The sequence below is a fragment of the Pinus tabuliformis genome, chromosome X (genome assembly GCF_031772625.1).
Source record: "Pinus tabuliformis cultivar Carrire ecotype Pingquan chromosome X, CPIR1, whole genome shotgun sequence".
Lineage (NCBI taxonomy): Eukaryota > Viridiplantae > Streptophyta > Pinopsida > Pinales > Pinaceae > Pinus > Pinus tabuliformis.
This window is the reverse complement of record NC_142308.1, coordinates 638,312,186-638,327,240: the sequence shown is the minus strand read 5'-3', so window position 1 is coordinate 638,327,240 and position 15,055 is coordinate 638,312,186.

The following is a 15,055-nucleotide window of genomic DNA, read 5'->3' as shown; positions in this document are numbered from 1 at the left end:
CAGAGCTTCCAGGTTCAAACACTTGGACTGGATGGGCTCTGTCATAGGTGAAATGAAGAACAAAGGTTAAAATTTAGAACTTTCTTTCATATTTTTTATAACCTTTCTTCTATGGTGTATTAGAAGTTGAAAATCAATCCATATTAAAGGTAAATCCCGCTGATAATGTGGTAAAAAGTTTAGATATTGGTTACAATACTTTAGGAATTATGATCTAAGGAAGATGACCTTCCTGAATGCACCTTTAAAACAAGTCATGTTGTATTTCTGCAATAAGTCATCTTCTGTAGGCATTCAGAAGCTAAAAGATTGTCCACATTGGGACGTGCCACTGATTAGGTGGTAGAAGTTTCAGATACCAGGTCGCAATAGTTTAAGAGATATGAGTAGAGGGAGTTTTTTAGGCCCCTATACTACTAGTGTAACCCCTTATTGTTATTAGTATAACCCACTTATTATATTGATGTACCCATGTAGTGCCCATATTGTTACTATTGTGCCCCATAGAAGCCCACTATTGTTATTATTGTGCCCTTACATTATTATTGTTATGTCGGCTCTGATTATGTTATAACCCCTTAGACTCCTATATATATAAAGGAGGTCTTTTCATTTGTATCATCCAAGAATTGTTCATTTATGTAATGTAAAGGAGGTTGCCCCTTCGAAGAGGCTGAATTCTAAGGCGTTGATCTATCTTTTCTATCTTTTCTTGAGTTGGTTTCATAACATTTGGTATCAGAGCTTTGGATTCTAGGGTTTCGCTGCTCCGAACATGTCATCGTGGCATTTTCACTATAACTTTTTTTCTGTGACATTTCGGAAGTCGAAAAAAAACCCATTTGAGAAGAAATTGCACTGAACCTCGGGTCCAAATTTCAGAGCTTTTCACGCGATATTTGCGGAGATATGATCTGAGGAAGTTGGTCTTTTTGCCGACTCCTGAATTACATTCAAAACAGATGACCTGGGGAAAATCGTCATAACTTTCTCTCTGTGGATCGGATTGAAATTTCGTAAGAAGGTACAGAAAGAGGACGAACTGTAGTTTCTTGCATATATTTTTTAGATCCAAAGGTTGAAACAATGACACGTGGCACTTCATACAATTTTGCTCTTCTGGAAAGGTCTATAATCAGATCATCTTGGGATATTGTGCATAACTCTTTCTTAGAGAATCCAATTTGGATCAGACTAGTGGCATTGGAAAGAGGACACAGAGGGCTACTATAGTTCAAAAGTTCAGAAATTAAAGATCTGAAAGTACAGAGTTACAATCGTTTCAAGGTGGAGCTCCTAGAATCAAGAAAAAGCAAGATGAGGAAGTTTGATGGCAAGGATCCGGTAAATTGGATACTTCAGATGGAGCAATATTTTGGTCTACATGGTGTACAACTGTTACAAAAGGTATGTATTGCATCTTCATATTTAGAACCAGATCAATTTTTATGGTATGAAGGGCTTTGTTCTCGTAAAAAACTTGTTCTGTGGTCAATTTTCACGAAGGAAATGATAGCACATTATGAGGATACAAAGAGCAAAACCTTCTTTAGAGCAACACCACAACAATTGGAAAGAGTAAAAGGGCTTTGTGACATAATGGAAAGCAAAATTATGGAAACCAGGAAGCATACCGCTCACAACTATAAAGATGGAAGTGTTGTTTCTCCCAGCCTTCCACAACCTACAAGGGTTACACCACAACAATTGGAAGAAAAAAGAGAAAAAGGGCTTTGTTACAATTGTGATAGCAAATGCACTAAAGGTCATAGGTGTGCTGAGAAGAAATTATTTTACATAGAATATGAAGAGGAGGAAGAAAATGATCAAGAAACATCAAAAGAAGAGGATATACACCAGGACACCACCCCAGAGAAAGAATAAATGAATCAGACCATATCTTGTAAAGCATTGGCAAGAATTACCACTCCTCAAACTCTCAAGATAGAAGGACATATCAAGAAGAAAAAGGTGCAAGAAGTGAAAGATCACATCGAGAAAGAAGAAATGAATCCAACCATATCTTGTAATTCAATGGACGAAATTACCACTCCTCAAACTATCAAGATAGAAGGACACATCAAGAAGAAAAAGGTTCAAGAAGTGAAAGATCACATCGAGCATCAAGAAATGAATCCGACCATATCTTGTAAAGCACTGGAAGAAATTACCACTCCTCAAAAGATAGAAGGACATATCAAGAAGAAAAAGGTTCAAGCAGAGAAAGATCACATCGAGCATCAACAACAAACTCTCCAACTTTTAAAGGATAACGCCACTTCGGTGAAAAATCAAACAAAACAACAGGTAGATCAACATCGTAGTGAAATTTTTTTTGATTTAGGTGATTGGGTATTTTTACTGCTACATCTCAAGCAAGCTATTTATGAGAAGGAAATGTTGGCAATACTACATGCACTTAAAAATTGGCGACCTTACCGAATGGGAAGACTCTTCAAGGATGAGGATGTGGAAGCATTGTTTTGTGCTATTTATATTATCCAACCAAATTGGATAAACAAAGAAAGGGATGAATGGAAGAAGGACGAAGAAGTATGGCCACTTATTCAAAATTTGCAAAAGATCCCAATTCAAGCAATATTTCCAGAAATTGAAGAGGAAGGAAAAATCATATTGGAACCTGGAGCAGTCACAGAAACAAGAACCCGACAGCTATGAAATCGATCAATTTCAGAGTATCTCATCAAGTGGAAGAACTTACCCGCTGAATATTCCACATGGGAGGACAAGAATTTTATACAGAAGCATCAAGAACTACTCAAGCGTTGAGGACAACGCTTTTTGAAGGAGAGGGGCATGTTAGGCCCATATACTACTAGTGTAACCCCTTATTGTTATTAGTATAACCCACTTATTATATTGATGTACCCATGTAGTGCCCATATTTTTACTATTGTGCCCCATAGAAGCCCACTATTGTTATTATTGTGCCCTTACATTATTATTGTTATGTCAGCTCTGATTATGTTATAACCCCTTAGACTCCTATATATATAAAGGAGGTATTTTCATTTGTATCATCCAAGAATTGTTCATTTATGTAATTTAAAGGAGGTTGCCCCCTCGAAGAGGCTGAATTCTAAGGCGTTGATCTATCTTTTCTATCTTTTCTTGAGCTGGTTTCATAACAGAGTTGAGCCTTTTGAATGCTCCTAAAATTAGGCATCAAACATGTCACACTGAAATTGTTGTTATAACGTTTCTTCTGGGCACTCTCAAGAGCTTAAATTATTTCCACAATGATGGGAAATTCCACTGATATTGTGATAAAAATTTCAGAAATTTGTTCGCTATATTTTAGGAGTTATGACTAGTGGAATTCAAGATTTCTAGATACTCCTAGAATTGTGCACCAAATATGATTGTGTTGGTATTTTTGTTATAACTTTTCATCTATGAAATCTCAGAAGTTGAAACTTGAACCATAGTGAGAGAAAATACCACTTATCATATGGTTCAGTTTCCATAACTTGTACTACTATAGTGTAGGATATATGCATTGAATCATTCACTATAATAGTTGTGTGCAAAGTGTTTGATGAAATGCTTAAATGGTTCAATGATTAATTGCATACAAACTGTTTGATAAAATGCCCCATTGTGGTTAGTGATAATATTGATGTGTAATAGTATTCTTGTAGTTGATATGTTCTTACTTGTATGCAAATAGTTTGATATATTAGTTTGCTTGTAAAGTGCTTGAAGAAATTCTTACATGCAAATGTAATAGTATAGTAGTTGTTTGAAGAAAAATGTAAAAGTATGGTAATTGTTTGAAGAAAAGGTTATTGTTTTGGATGGGATAGTATTGTAGTATGATAATATGGATGTAGTTGATCTATGTCTATTTTCATGCAAACAATTTGAAGAGTTGCATTTAGGGAATTTTAAAGTTTGCATGCAAGAAATTTGAAACGTTGCATGTAAGGAAAAGGAAAAGTGGCATGTTTTTAGTTATTATGTTACAAGTGAAATAAGTGCAATGTTTTTGACTTAGTCTCATACAAATGTATGAGAAATAAAAATCAATTTCTTTTCAAGTGTGGTTAAATTTAGTAGAGCTTTGGAGATCCCATTTTCACAATTGGACATTGGATATCGAGCCATTATACTAGCTTCCTCCTTCTACCTTCGTGTGGACCATGGATAGTAAGGGGGTATGCTTATAGGTTGTTAGTATCGGTGAATGCTGATTTTAAATTAATAGACACGATGTATTAATTTTTGGAACATGTGACTGACTGTATATGAATTATATGTTGCTGACATGTTGATTTCATGATACCTACTTACATCCTTGTATGTTAGGTTACATTTTTGAATATTTTTATTACATGTATCAATCTTGTAGGTTGATTACAAGAATTGATCACTTATGTTCAACTATATGCATTTATGCGTAGGTGTAGTTGATTTTGCATTGCTTATGCATACTATTGGTTGCATGTGGAAATGTGTACAATGGAGTAATGGTTGTTGTTATGCATATATGGTTGTGGCTATGATTATGCATGTATAGTAGGTCAAACATGCCTTGTGAAGTCATTGCATGCAATTTAGGTCATCATGAGGTTATTGGTTGTTATGATGCTAATGAGCTAGTTGAGATAGGGAAAGCGATGCACATCATCATAATGAGGTTGTATCATTAGACTTTGGGATAAGAGCATATCATCATACATGCAGTGTATGTTTGGCATGCAGGTATGTAAGTTAAGGATTATTATATGCATTAGGGTTATATACATTAGGTTTATGAACATTTATTTGATGTTATTGTTACATTCATGATAGATGTTAGATGATAAGTGTGGTTATATGCGCATGTGTCAAATAGTCAAGAATGATAGTAACTTGTAGTTGTACGCATTGCTATTGTTGTTTTATATTATATAACCTTATGATTATGTTGTATGTTGTTGATGAGTATGATATATAGCTTATTATTGTTATATTCCATTAACCTGATGATTAGGGTCATTTCATTGAGACCGTGATGTCGTAATTTGGATTGGTCATATGTGTGATGGTTATGTTCATTTCATTGAAGATCTTGATGTTATATGTATTGTGTTAACCTATTTTGACCTGTGCAGATGGTTATGGTTGTGATATTCATGTATGAATTGACATATTTGTGAGATGGTGTCATACTAATCTAGATTGAATTTGCATATGTGTATGAGTTTACGATGTGAACATGTTAGTTAGATATTGTTATGGATATCATGATCTTATGGGTGCTTGAGCTGATGTGTTGAAAAGCTATATCGTGGTAACTAGATTGATTACGCAGATAAGATCACCTCCGCTAAGATACATTAAGGTATCAATTGCTTATGTCATATATTTGGTGCTTGACTTTTGAATATGTCATCTAGTTGATTTATTTAACATGGTATGAATGTTTGATGAATTACATAATATGAGTATGTGTTCAAATGATCTTGTTTCAAGATGATTGTACTAAAAGATATGTGTTGAGATAGTTGAGACGTACTTGAGTATAGTAGGTGATAGTTGTAGTATTATGAGTGATGACTATGAGTTGACTATGGATTATGAAATGATTGTTAGTCTTCGTAATGGTTGATTTAAAATTAATAGATATGATTTCCTTGATATTTGGAACATGCAGTTTACATGTGTGAGCAGTTGAAGGGTAACATGCTTGGTATTAGCATGACAAGGTAATAGTTGATGTGTCTATATAACTAATAGTTGGGTGGAGTGACAACATATAGTAAGCCTCGATTCTAATAAGGTAAAAAGGTAAAAGAAGGGAATTGGGAAAGAATCCCTTTGGCTGTGTTTGGAAACCCTAATTTCGAACAAATGAGAGACATGCACACAAGAATTCTTCTTAACCTTGATTTTGTCTGACATTATGTGGATATGTGCTATATTCATGAACATGCACTTGACATGTATATTATCTAGCCTTTAGCTACAGGTGGATCTGTTAAGGATTGGAGTCCCTTGAGAGATGGCATAGATGTGTTCAGTTGCAAGCAGTGTGTTTGGCAAAATTAGATGAGGTAATTGGTGTATTATTATGCTTAATTATACATTGACAATTACGTTTTTATGGCAGAATGATGCAAGGAGTCGAATGGAAAGACAATATTTCATGAAATCTTGAAGATGGATCAGGTTGAGCTCTCTTTGGGAACCATGGGGATTGAGTCATGGTGTCAGTCTTTTGATTTTGGTATTTTGAGCCTGATTTTGGGTTTTGTTTATGTTTGGTGCCAGGCCTTGCCACTTTGTTGTAGTGTCATTTCATTATGGGCTTTCGTGGTCTTCTTCTTGGTTTTTCTTGTCTTCTCTTTTATTTTTTTGAGTCTTGGGAATTGGTTGGGAAAGAGGAAAGTTGATGGAGCTCGGGGAGAGTTGTGTGCTACCCAAAAGGGAATGTAAGACTCAGATGAAGCTCAGTGCATGAGTAGGTGTATTGAAAGGCACGGCTATGACCGTCGGCTACACTAGCTGGGTCCATTGTGGTAAATGAATGATAACAGTATAGTCATGAGAAAGGTTACATGAAAAGGTAAATTAAATGGATTTGAGGTGTCATATGCCTTGGTTATGTTGGGAACTATTATTCTTAATGTTGTACATGTGTTGCATGAATAAAGGAATTTCTCTTAACGTAGACCTTATGTTATCTGATAATTATGTTATGATCATGATTATGCTGATGTTTATATATGTATACATGAATGTATGTATTTCGTTGTCTAACAAGGTGATGATTGTTTTATGCTAACGATTATATATGTATGTATGTAGAGATGATAGTCCCATTAAGACTGGTAGCAATCTTAAAAAAAAAAACAAACTAAAACTACTTTCGTTTTCCTTTATGAGAAGTAGATAAGAGGGGAATAAAGGATACCAACCTTTGTCTTGCACTTGGTTCCTTGCTTGATTCCTCTCCCTTCTGATAGATCTTTGCCACTCGCTTCCTCATCTACCCAGCTTCAAAGAGCACCTGTGGAATCAAAGCAGCATAACACTATCCAAGAATAGAGATCTACTATCATAAACAATATAGGGCCAGATATATATTGACCACACAAAAGAATATATCATCAATCATACAAGAATGTGGAGGAAAACTTGAATAGATTTATTAATATCAAGAATAGCAAAGAGGATTACAACCAATTGTTCTAACCCAACATCATCCTCTCAGCAAGAAAGCCCTTCTTCACCTCATGAAAAGCTTAGATCACCCAACACTATGAAGTTACACCAAGAAACCAGCAGCACTTCCTTACAAGATACAAAATTCCAGCCTGTGGATCTCTGGGATGAGGGATCCATATATAGATGTTTGCAAGGGGGGTCAGTCAGCTTCTGAGATTTGATTAGTGTCCTCTCTCTGATAGTTCTTGATTCCAATTGGAGATTGATGATCTCTTACTCATCCCTGGGCGAATGCAGAGAGGCAAGTGTCGCATGAGAAGTTTTTGGAAGATTCCATGATCATCCACCTCACAAATTGACTCTGCCATTTGTCCACTCTCACCCATCGCACCCCATAGAAGGTCTTTTCAGTATGCATCACACCTCCCGTGTGCATTTAGGTGGGATGCAACGCACTTTGACCGTGGAGTAGGTGAGATGGTCCAATTTTGACCAGTTCTGAGTAGTTTTTCATGGAGAACTTCTAGGAGATTATGTAATCAGCTGACCTTGTTCTTTTAGGGGATGGAACAACACTTTTAGGGACTTAGTAGCCCTTGGTTTATGGACATGTTTGATTGGGGTTGCAGTGCCCAAAAATGTCTATAACAGTTGCCCCCTAAAGCATGAGCTCGTAAATCTTTTAATGTCGGGTGAAATGTTTTATCATGAGGATCCGAAGTTTTTTCGAGCTAGAAGCCGACCTGTAATAAGATACAATACAATACATTATCTTCATAATATTTTCATGATCTAGCTGAGGTGGACATTCCCATGCTCAGCTTTATAAATTCATTTTTATGTACATAAGACAGACAATCGTCTGAGTGCAAATTGATGATTCTGGTAGAGCCATCATCCCTTAGATTGGATGATTATCTATGAAGCAATGATGTACATTTGATGTATTTATTTTCCTAAATATATATCATAGCCTGGATGGATGAAACTAGATCCGAGGTCCTCAATCTCGTTCGATCTTCACTCAAAGTACAAGTCGATCCATGTGAGAGATGTTCTGGAGTCGAACATGGAAAGACATTGTTGATTACCAGCCAATGATGTAAGCTGTTAACAGGCGCGAGAGGAATCATCGATAATGAGGATGAACCTCAATGTACTACAGTACAATTCACGTGATGTGAATAAGGGACTTGGTGTCAAATACCACGAAAAATCTTTCGGTTGAAGGCCATTGATGTAAACCTGTCGCCAAAAGTGAGAAACTTGCCATTGAGGCATGCAAGCTCCAAAGTACTGCAAGGGTTGTTCCTAAATCGACTTCCTGGATAATGAGCTGATGTCGACAAGAAGTGATCCATCATAGGAGGGCCTTAGTGAATCCCACATCTATGACACGAAGTGGAGCAAATGATTTTAATGGAGGTGAAAATGATCTGATGATATAAGGTTCAGGGTGGCGGTCACGAAAGAATGGAGCGTAAATGTATTGTAGTGGATGAGACACAGGTGAATTCTCTGACCGACTTCTCTTGAACATATTGGCAACACTGACATGATGGATTGGTAGTGTTAACCCCAAATCTGGATGGTGTGATGGACCAATGCTGATATGACCAGCAAACGGAACAACCCAACCTGACTCGGATGCGGAGCGAAAGTGTCATGTTCAAGAGTGACTTGCTACCAATAAAGTTTCTTCAAGTTTTCTTCCCAATTTTTCCCCAGTCATTGCTGACTAGTACCTCTTTATTTTTGTCAAGCTTAAGGAGGATAACATATGCTTGTTCTATAATTTTCCCTTCATGCAAACCCATCGCTATGTTTTAACGAGCCTAGCGATAATGAAACTCGTTCTTGTCTGTATGGACAAGTTTGTCACTATTTGGTTTTAACGAGTTTAACGACAAAGATAACTCGGACCTTTTCAATTTTAGAGAGTCTAAAGGGGATGTAAAGAAAACTCCAACAATCCTTTTTCGTCATATAATCCCTTAAGTCCGAAAAAGTATAAAATAATACAAAAGGGATGAATTTTAGGTAATTTTAACGAGCCAAACAAAACAAGCGCTCGATCTTTTCTGTAATAATCCCTTAGGTACAAAAAGATTAAAATCTAAAGGAGGGATAGCACTTCCGATCACTTTAACGAGCTGGAGAGGCCAATTACTCGTCAATCTTTTCATATTCTATGAGTTAGATGAAAAGAGCTTAAAGGAGACTCGTTTTTCGAGGAACGAGTGATAAATTCAGGTAGCAGCTAATTCCAGGTAAGGTTTGGAATTTTCCAATCACGACAGTGTCACAAGGATGGCTAACAGGATCAATCTTCGCAGTTGTTCCTCAAAAAGGGTAAACAATCAAATGGAGGTGAATGATCGGCAAATACAGAGTGGAGGTGATAATGAGAACACGACGAAGGCTTCAAAGGCTGATGATAATGCATTCATGATGGTTATTTACCGGAAATTGGTTTCTTTTTTAATGAATGAGCTTAAACTCTGGGGGAAACATTTTCTCACTGCTTATGTTTAATTTTTAATGAGCTTGAACTCCACATAAACACTGCTCAATCCAGTTGTATAATAAGGATGTGTCATCTAAGATGGCATTTTTCAAAGCTTTGCCCCGCATCATTTCTTTATGCAAGTTGGGAAACGACCAATCCTACGAGTTTAAAGGGTTAGAGGACCTACAAATTTAAAAAAATAAATGGTCTCTCTTCGCTTGCATGCGAAAAGGTTTGCATGCCCCCAGGTATAGCAAAAAATTTCAAGGTTACCAAAGATTGTTCTTTCTGCACTGCAGACAAAACACTTCCTTGGCGATGTCTACCGAAATAGACAAAGTTGAGTGGTGCAACTTGCCTCCACTCACATAACTTTAACGGAGGAATCTTATTCCGATCTAATCTCATAAACCAGTCATATATCCTTCATGGAAACGTACCCTATACCCAAGATTTTCCTACCGAAACAGACCAGGGTGCATTCCCCCTAGGTTTCAGTCATGTCCTCTCGAATCACTCGCGCTCATCAGGTGGATGGACTGGGGATTGATGAGACATTCCTTGCATGAAAAGACCATTTAGGGATGGTATTTGACTATTTGCTATGTGTGAACTGGGGAATGAAAGCTGGTCTACGAGCTTGACCACTCTTCCTTCATGCGGAAAACACATTAATCTAAACAGTGAGGAGACAATGGCTCCCATGCAATAAATATAGTCGCGTCCAATGAGTAGATTATAATCCAGGCGTCCTTGGACTACCATTACATTCATGTGAACGGTTTTCCTTCTCAATGTTATCGGCACATTGGGAAGGATTCCTAACGGTCAACTGGTTCCTTTGTCAAAGCCTGTTAGATTTCTCATCTCAGGCAAAAGCGATGGCGAACCAAGCGCTTTCCAAGCAGTTGAGGAAAGGATACTCATAGAAGCCCCTTCATCTATGATGGTACCGGCCATGACCATTCTATATATTTGAGCAATGATTCGAAATGGTACACTAGCCGGTAAACGAGGTCTACCTAGTAGATTCTAATCGAAGGAAACAACTAGGTTTCTTGGAGGTGGGACCGAATAGATGGCCGGATATGACTCTGGAAAACTTCCTTCCTGCGGTAAAGTAATGGGTAGACTACCCCCATGTTCATTGGAGTCTGTGTTTACGAAGAGGATTTGAACGGTGTCGTTCTTGTTCTCTTCGGTGACTATATCATCCGAAGATGGATCCTCTAAAGGCAAGACCGGGTCAACTGCCACCTCGACCTTTTGAATTTCATCTGGTGTGGATTCAGATGGTTTATCTTCAATGATAGATGCTTCGACCGACCACAATGGCGTGTCAGTAATATTTTCAAATAGTGATGGACTTGGCAAGAGTTTCTTATATCCAGGAGGAAGTCGTAGCAGTGAAACCGGACGGTCATCCAAAACTCTTTTAGCCTCGTCTAGGAAGGAACAACAGTGGACGGCGTGATCGACTTCACATAGTTTATAAGGGAATTTACTTTTCCTTTTCTGTCCCGACATTTTTCTTTCACTAGTTGACAGTGTACTTTCAACATGATCATCAGAGGTTGTTGACACCGGATTGTGCAAACGAGGAGACCAGTCCCTTAAGATCCGCGGGATGCAAGGACAATCTCGATGATAGCGATCTCCTTTGAAAATGACACATGGAGATTTAGGCTTTGACAGTGCAGTCTGTGGATTTTCACTAGATGATGCCTGGTTGCCCCCTGTTGTCTTCGGCTCCTTCTTCTTCTTCTCTTTCTTCTTCTTGTCCTTCTTCTTCTTAGTTACTTGAATTTTGGCTTTACCAGCTTCATCAAGTGAAGAGGAAGGAGGAGAGGGAGAATCGGACGAAGTAGAAGGTTGGGGATTAGCTTTGGTATCATCTAGTTGCTTACTTTATTGCTCAGGAATCACGGTGTTCTAAATGACAGAGGTCGAGAAGAGCCATACGGGTAGGCCAATTGTCAGTCCTGGAAGTGACAATGTGGCAATATGGGGTGCACCAACATTTCCCCAAGAGGAGAAAGGACTAGGATTTCCTCCAAGGGGAAATCCTTGGTTGGTGGACTCCATCTTTCTCAACCTAAGACCAACGTAGGAAAGGTGATGTTTATTCCGATTAAAATAAATTTTAGACGCTTTGACACAACTTGTTTTGTCAATTTTTAAGAGTCAAGAAAAAACAAAAGATGAATCTAGTCGCCTTTGATTTTTAATGAGCTTGAAGTGAAAAGTGCTCAGATGGACCTTTTCCTTTAAGGAGTCTGAAAAGGAACAAAAGAGTCTACTCTAGAAATCTAGATAGAGGGATTACCAAACCAATCGCAAAACTGCAGAATACTTTTTTGGTACAGCATTCAATCTTCCCGAATGCTGTGTTTTGTGCATTGCGATCGATACGGCGACAGACATGACTTCCTATGGATAAAGGATATAGCCTATTGTGGTCTCCCAATATATACTCGACGGTACGTGGGAGCACAAGTCCGTACTGGCACTTGTCGTCTCAAAGTGGAGGAATCACCCAACCAGCAATGAAAACAATAGTTACCAGGCTTTACGACGCCAGAATACGTCTTTAGCCTAGACTTCTAAATGTTGTACGTTAGGTTCCAAAGCGTTTTTAGATTCATTAAATTTATTTGGCAGTTGATATTGCTTAAGAAATTTTCCTTTCAGGTTCACCACGTGATGTAGATATACAATTCCTAAAATGCAATCTAAGATGATAAAAAATCATTTAATCTTCTTTTTGTAATGATATTCTTTCAACATAGAGCAGAGAGCACACACTATATGCACTGTCCTAAATCAAACCAACAAACATTCTAAATGCAAATGCACATGCATGTATTTGTTTTCAGCCTTCTTAATGTGTGAATGATAAAAAGAAAGCTAAGCACAAATATGAATTATTTTTCAAAAGAGACATTACTAACAAGCTTCTTTTCAAGACAAAATGAAGACAATGACGACACTTTGTGATTTGGAATGGGAAACTTGCTTTCGACACTTGAAAAACTACTAATTCAAATCAAATACAAGAGTAACAGTGTAATCGACTATCAAGAACAATCAAATTCTCTTCTATGACTGAAAACGACACTTACGACACTTCCAAATCAAGAAACGACAATTCAATTACACTACTTCTTTGTAAAAGAGAACTGAAAATGGCTCAAAATACATAAAAACATTTACAGTTCTTTGCACAATGGAGGCTGAATAATTGAAAGGAAGGGGGGTTTCCAACAGAGGTATACTAACTACAGACAGCAAAACTCCTGAATAGAGCTAAAAAGAGTGAAGAAAAACCAAAGTCTGGAGGCAAAATTAGCCTTTTCTAATTAGCGCACCTGTTACACAGGGATTCAAGTATGTATCCCACCTACAACACACGGGAAGTCCAATGCATACTGATATCCTTGAAGAGAGGGTGCAATGGTACAGTGCGAGACTTTTGATCTAGTTCTTGATCACAGTTTGCAGCATAGTTCAGGGATTTAAGCCGAGCAAGTGATAATCAGTAAATAAATCAAGGGGTAGATCTAAGGAGGTTACTAGAGCCACCACAAGGGCAATTAGAGAGTTTGTAAATTGATTGTTTAGTTCATAAACAAAACCTAGAGATAGACTGAAGCAACATTATTCTACTTTGCACTTTCATAGAAAATGCAGTTCGAAGGCTAGCAGGCTTGACTTCAGGCTCCGTCTGTAAGTTTATAAAGAAAACAAATATAGACAAATGAACAATCTATTCGCTCTCCAGTGGAGTCGCCATTTTGTTATCGGGAAATCTAGTGTCCATGTAGAGCTGCTAGTCCCACTAAGACTGGTAGCTGTCTTAGAAACAAACAAACTAAAACTGCTTTCGTTTTCCTTTACGAGAAGTAGATAAGAGGGGAATAAAGGAGACCAACCTCTGTCTTGTGCTCGGTTCCTTGCTTGATTCCTCTCCCTTCTGATACATCTTTACCACTCGCTTCCTCGTCTACCCAGCTTCAAAGAGCAGCTATAGAATCAAGGCAGCATAACACTATCCAAGAACATAGATCTACTATCATAAAAAATATAGGACCAGATATATATTGACCACACAAAAGCATATATCATCAATCATACATGAATGTGGAGGAAAACTTGAATAGCTTTATTAATATCAAGAATAGAAAATAGGATTACAACCAATTGTTCTGACCCAGCATCATCCTCTTAGCAAGAAATCCCTTCTTCACCTCATGAAAAGCTTAGATCACCCGACACTATGAAGTTACACCAAGAAACGAGCAACACTTCCTTACAAGATACAAAATTCCAGCCTGTGGATCTCTGGGATGAGGGATCCATATATAGATGTTTGCAAGGGGGGTGAGTCAGCTTCTGAGATTTGATTAGTGTCCTCTCTCAAATAGTTCTTGATTCCACTTGGAGATTGATGATCTCTTACTCATCCCTGGGCGAATGCAGAGAGGCAAGTGCCACAGGAGAAGTTTCTGGAAGATTCCATGATCATCCACCTCGCAAATTGACTCTGTCATTTGTCCACTCTCACCCATCGCACCCCATATAAGGGCTTTTTAGTATGCATCGCACCTCCCATGTCCATTTAGGTGGGATGCAGCGCACTTTGACCATGGAGCAGGTGAGATGGTCCAGTTTTGACCAGTTCTGAGTAGTTTTTCATGGAGAACTTCTGGGAGATGATGTAATCAGCTAACCTTGTTCTTTTAGTGGATGGAACAACACTTTTAGGGACTTAGGAGCCCTTGGTTTATGGACATGTTTGATTGGGGTTGCAGTGCCCAAAAATGTCTATGACATGTATGTATGTATCTATGTCACTGTCTAATAGGGATTGTCAGGGATCATTCTTGTGAAGGAATAATTTCTTACACAACTGAATGACATGAAGAGGTTCCTGGTTCATGAGGAATCAAGTGGGAAGAGTAGTCATGAAAAATATATGAGGTTAGTATCATGTAGATGTGAATTGGTATTGCATACTTGTATTATGCCTATGCTTATGTCATGACAGGTAATGTTGAAGGATACATCAACAAAGTGAAAAGGTGTGGTCTACGACATGCAAGGATAAGTATGAATAAGACACTGGAAGCAAGGTTTCTTGGTAAGGATAGTGTGGTTTTGGATGTGTGGTACTATTGTTGTGCATATGTTGTATATGTTGTACATGTTGCATCTATGATGTGTGAAATTGTGGCGTTTTGTATACATAGCATGTGTACATTTTATTTATGCAATGTTATGTACATGATGGTACAAATAGGGTTGTGCAAATATTGCATATGGGGTCTTGTATACATATTGTATTGTCTTCATGATGTATATGCGACGTGTGTG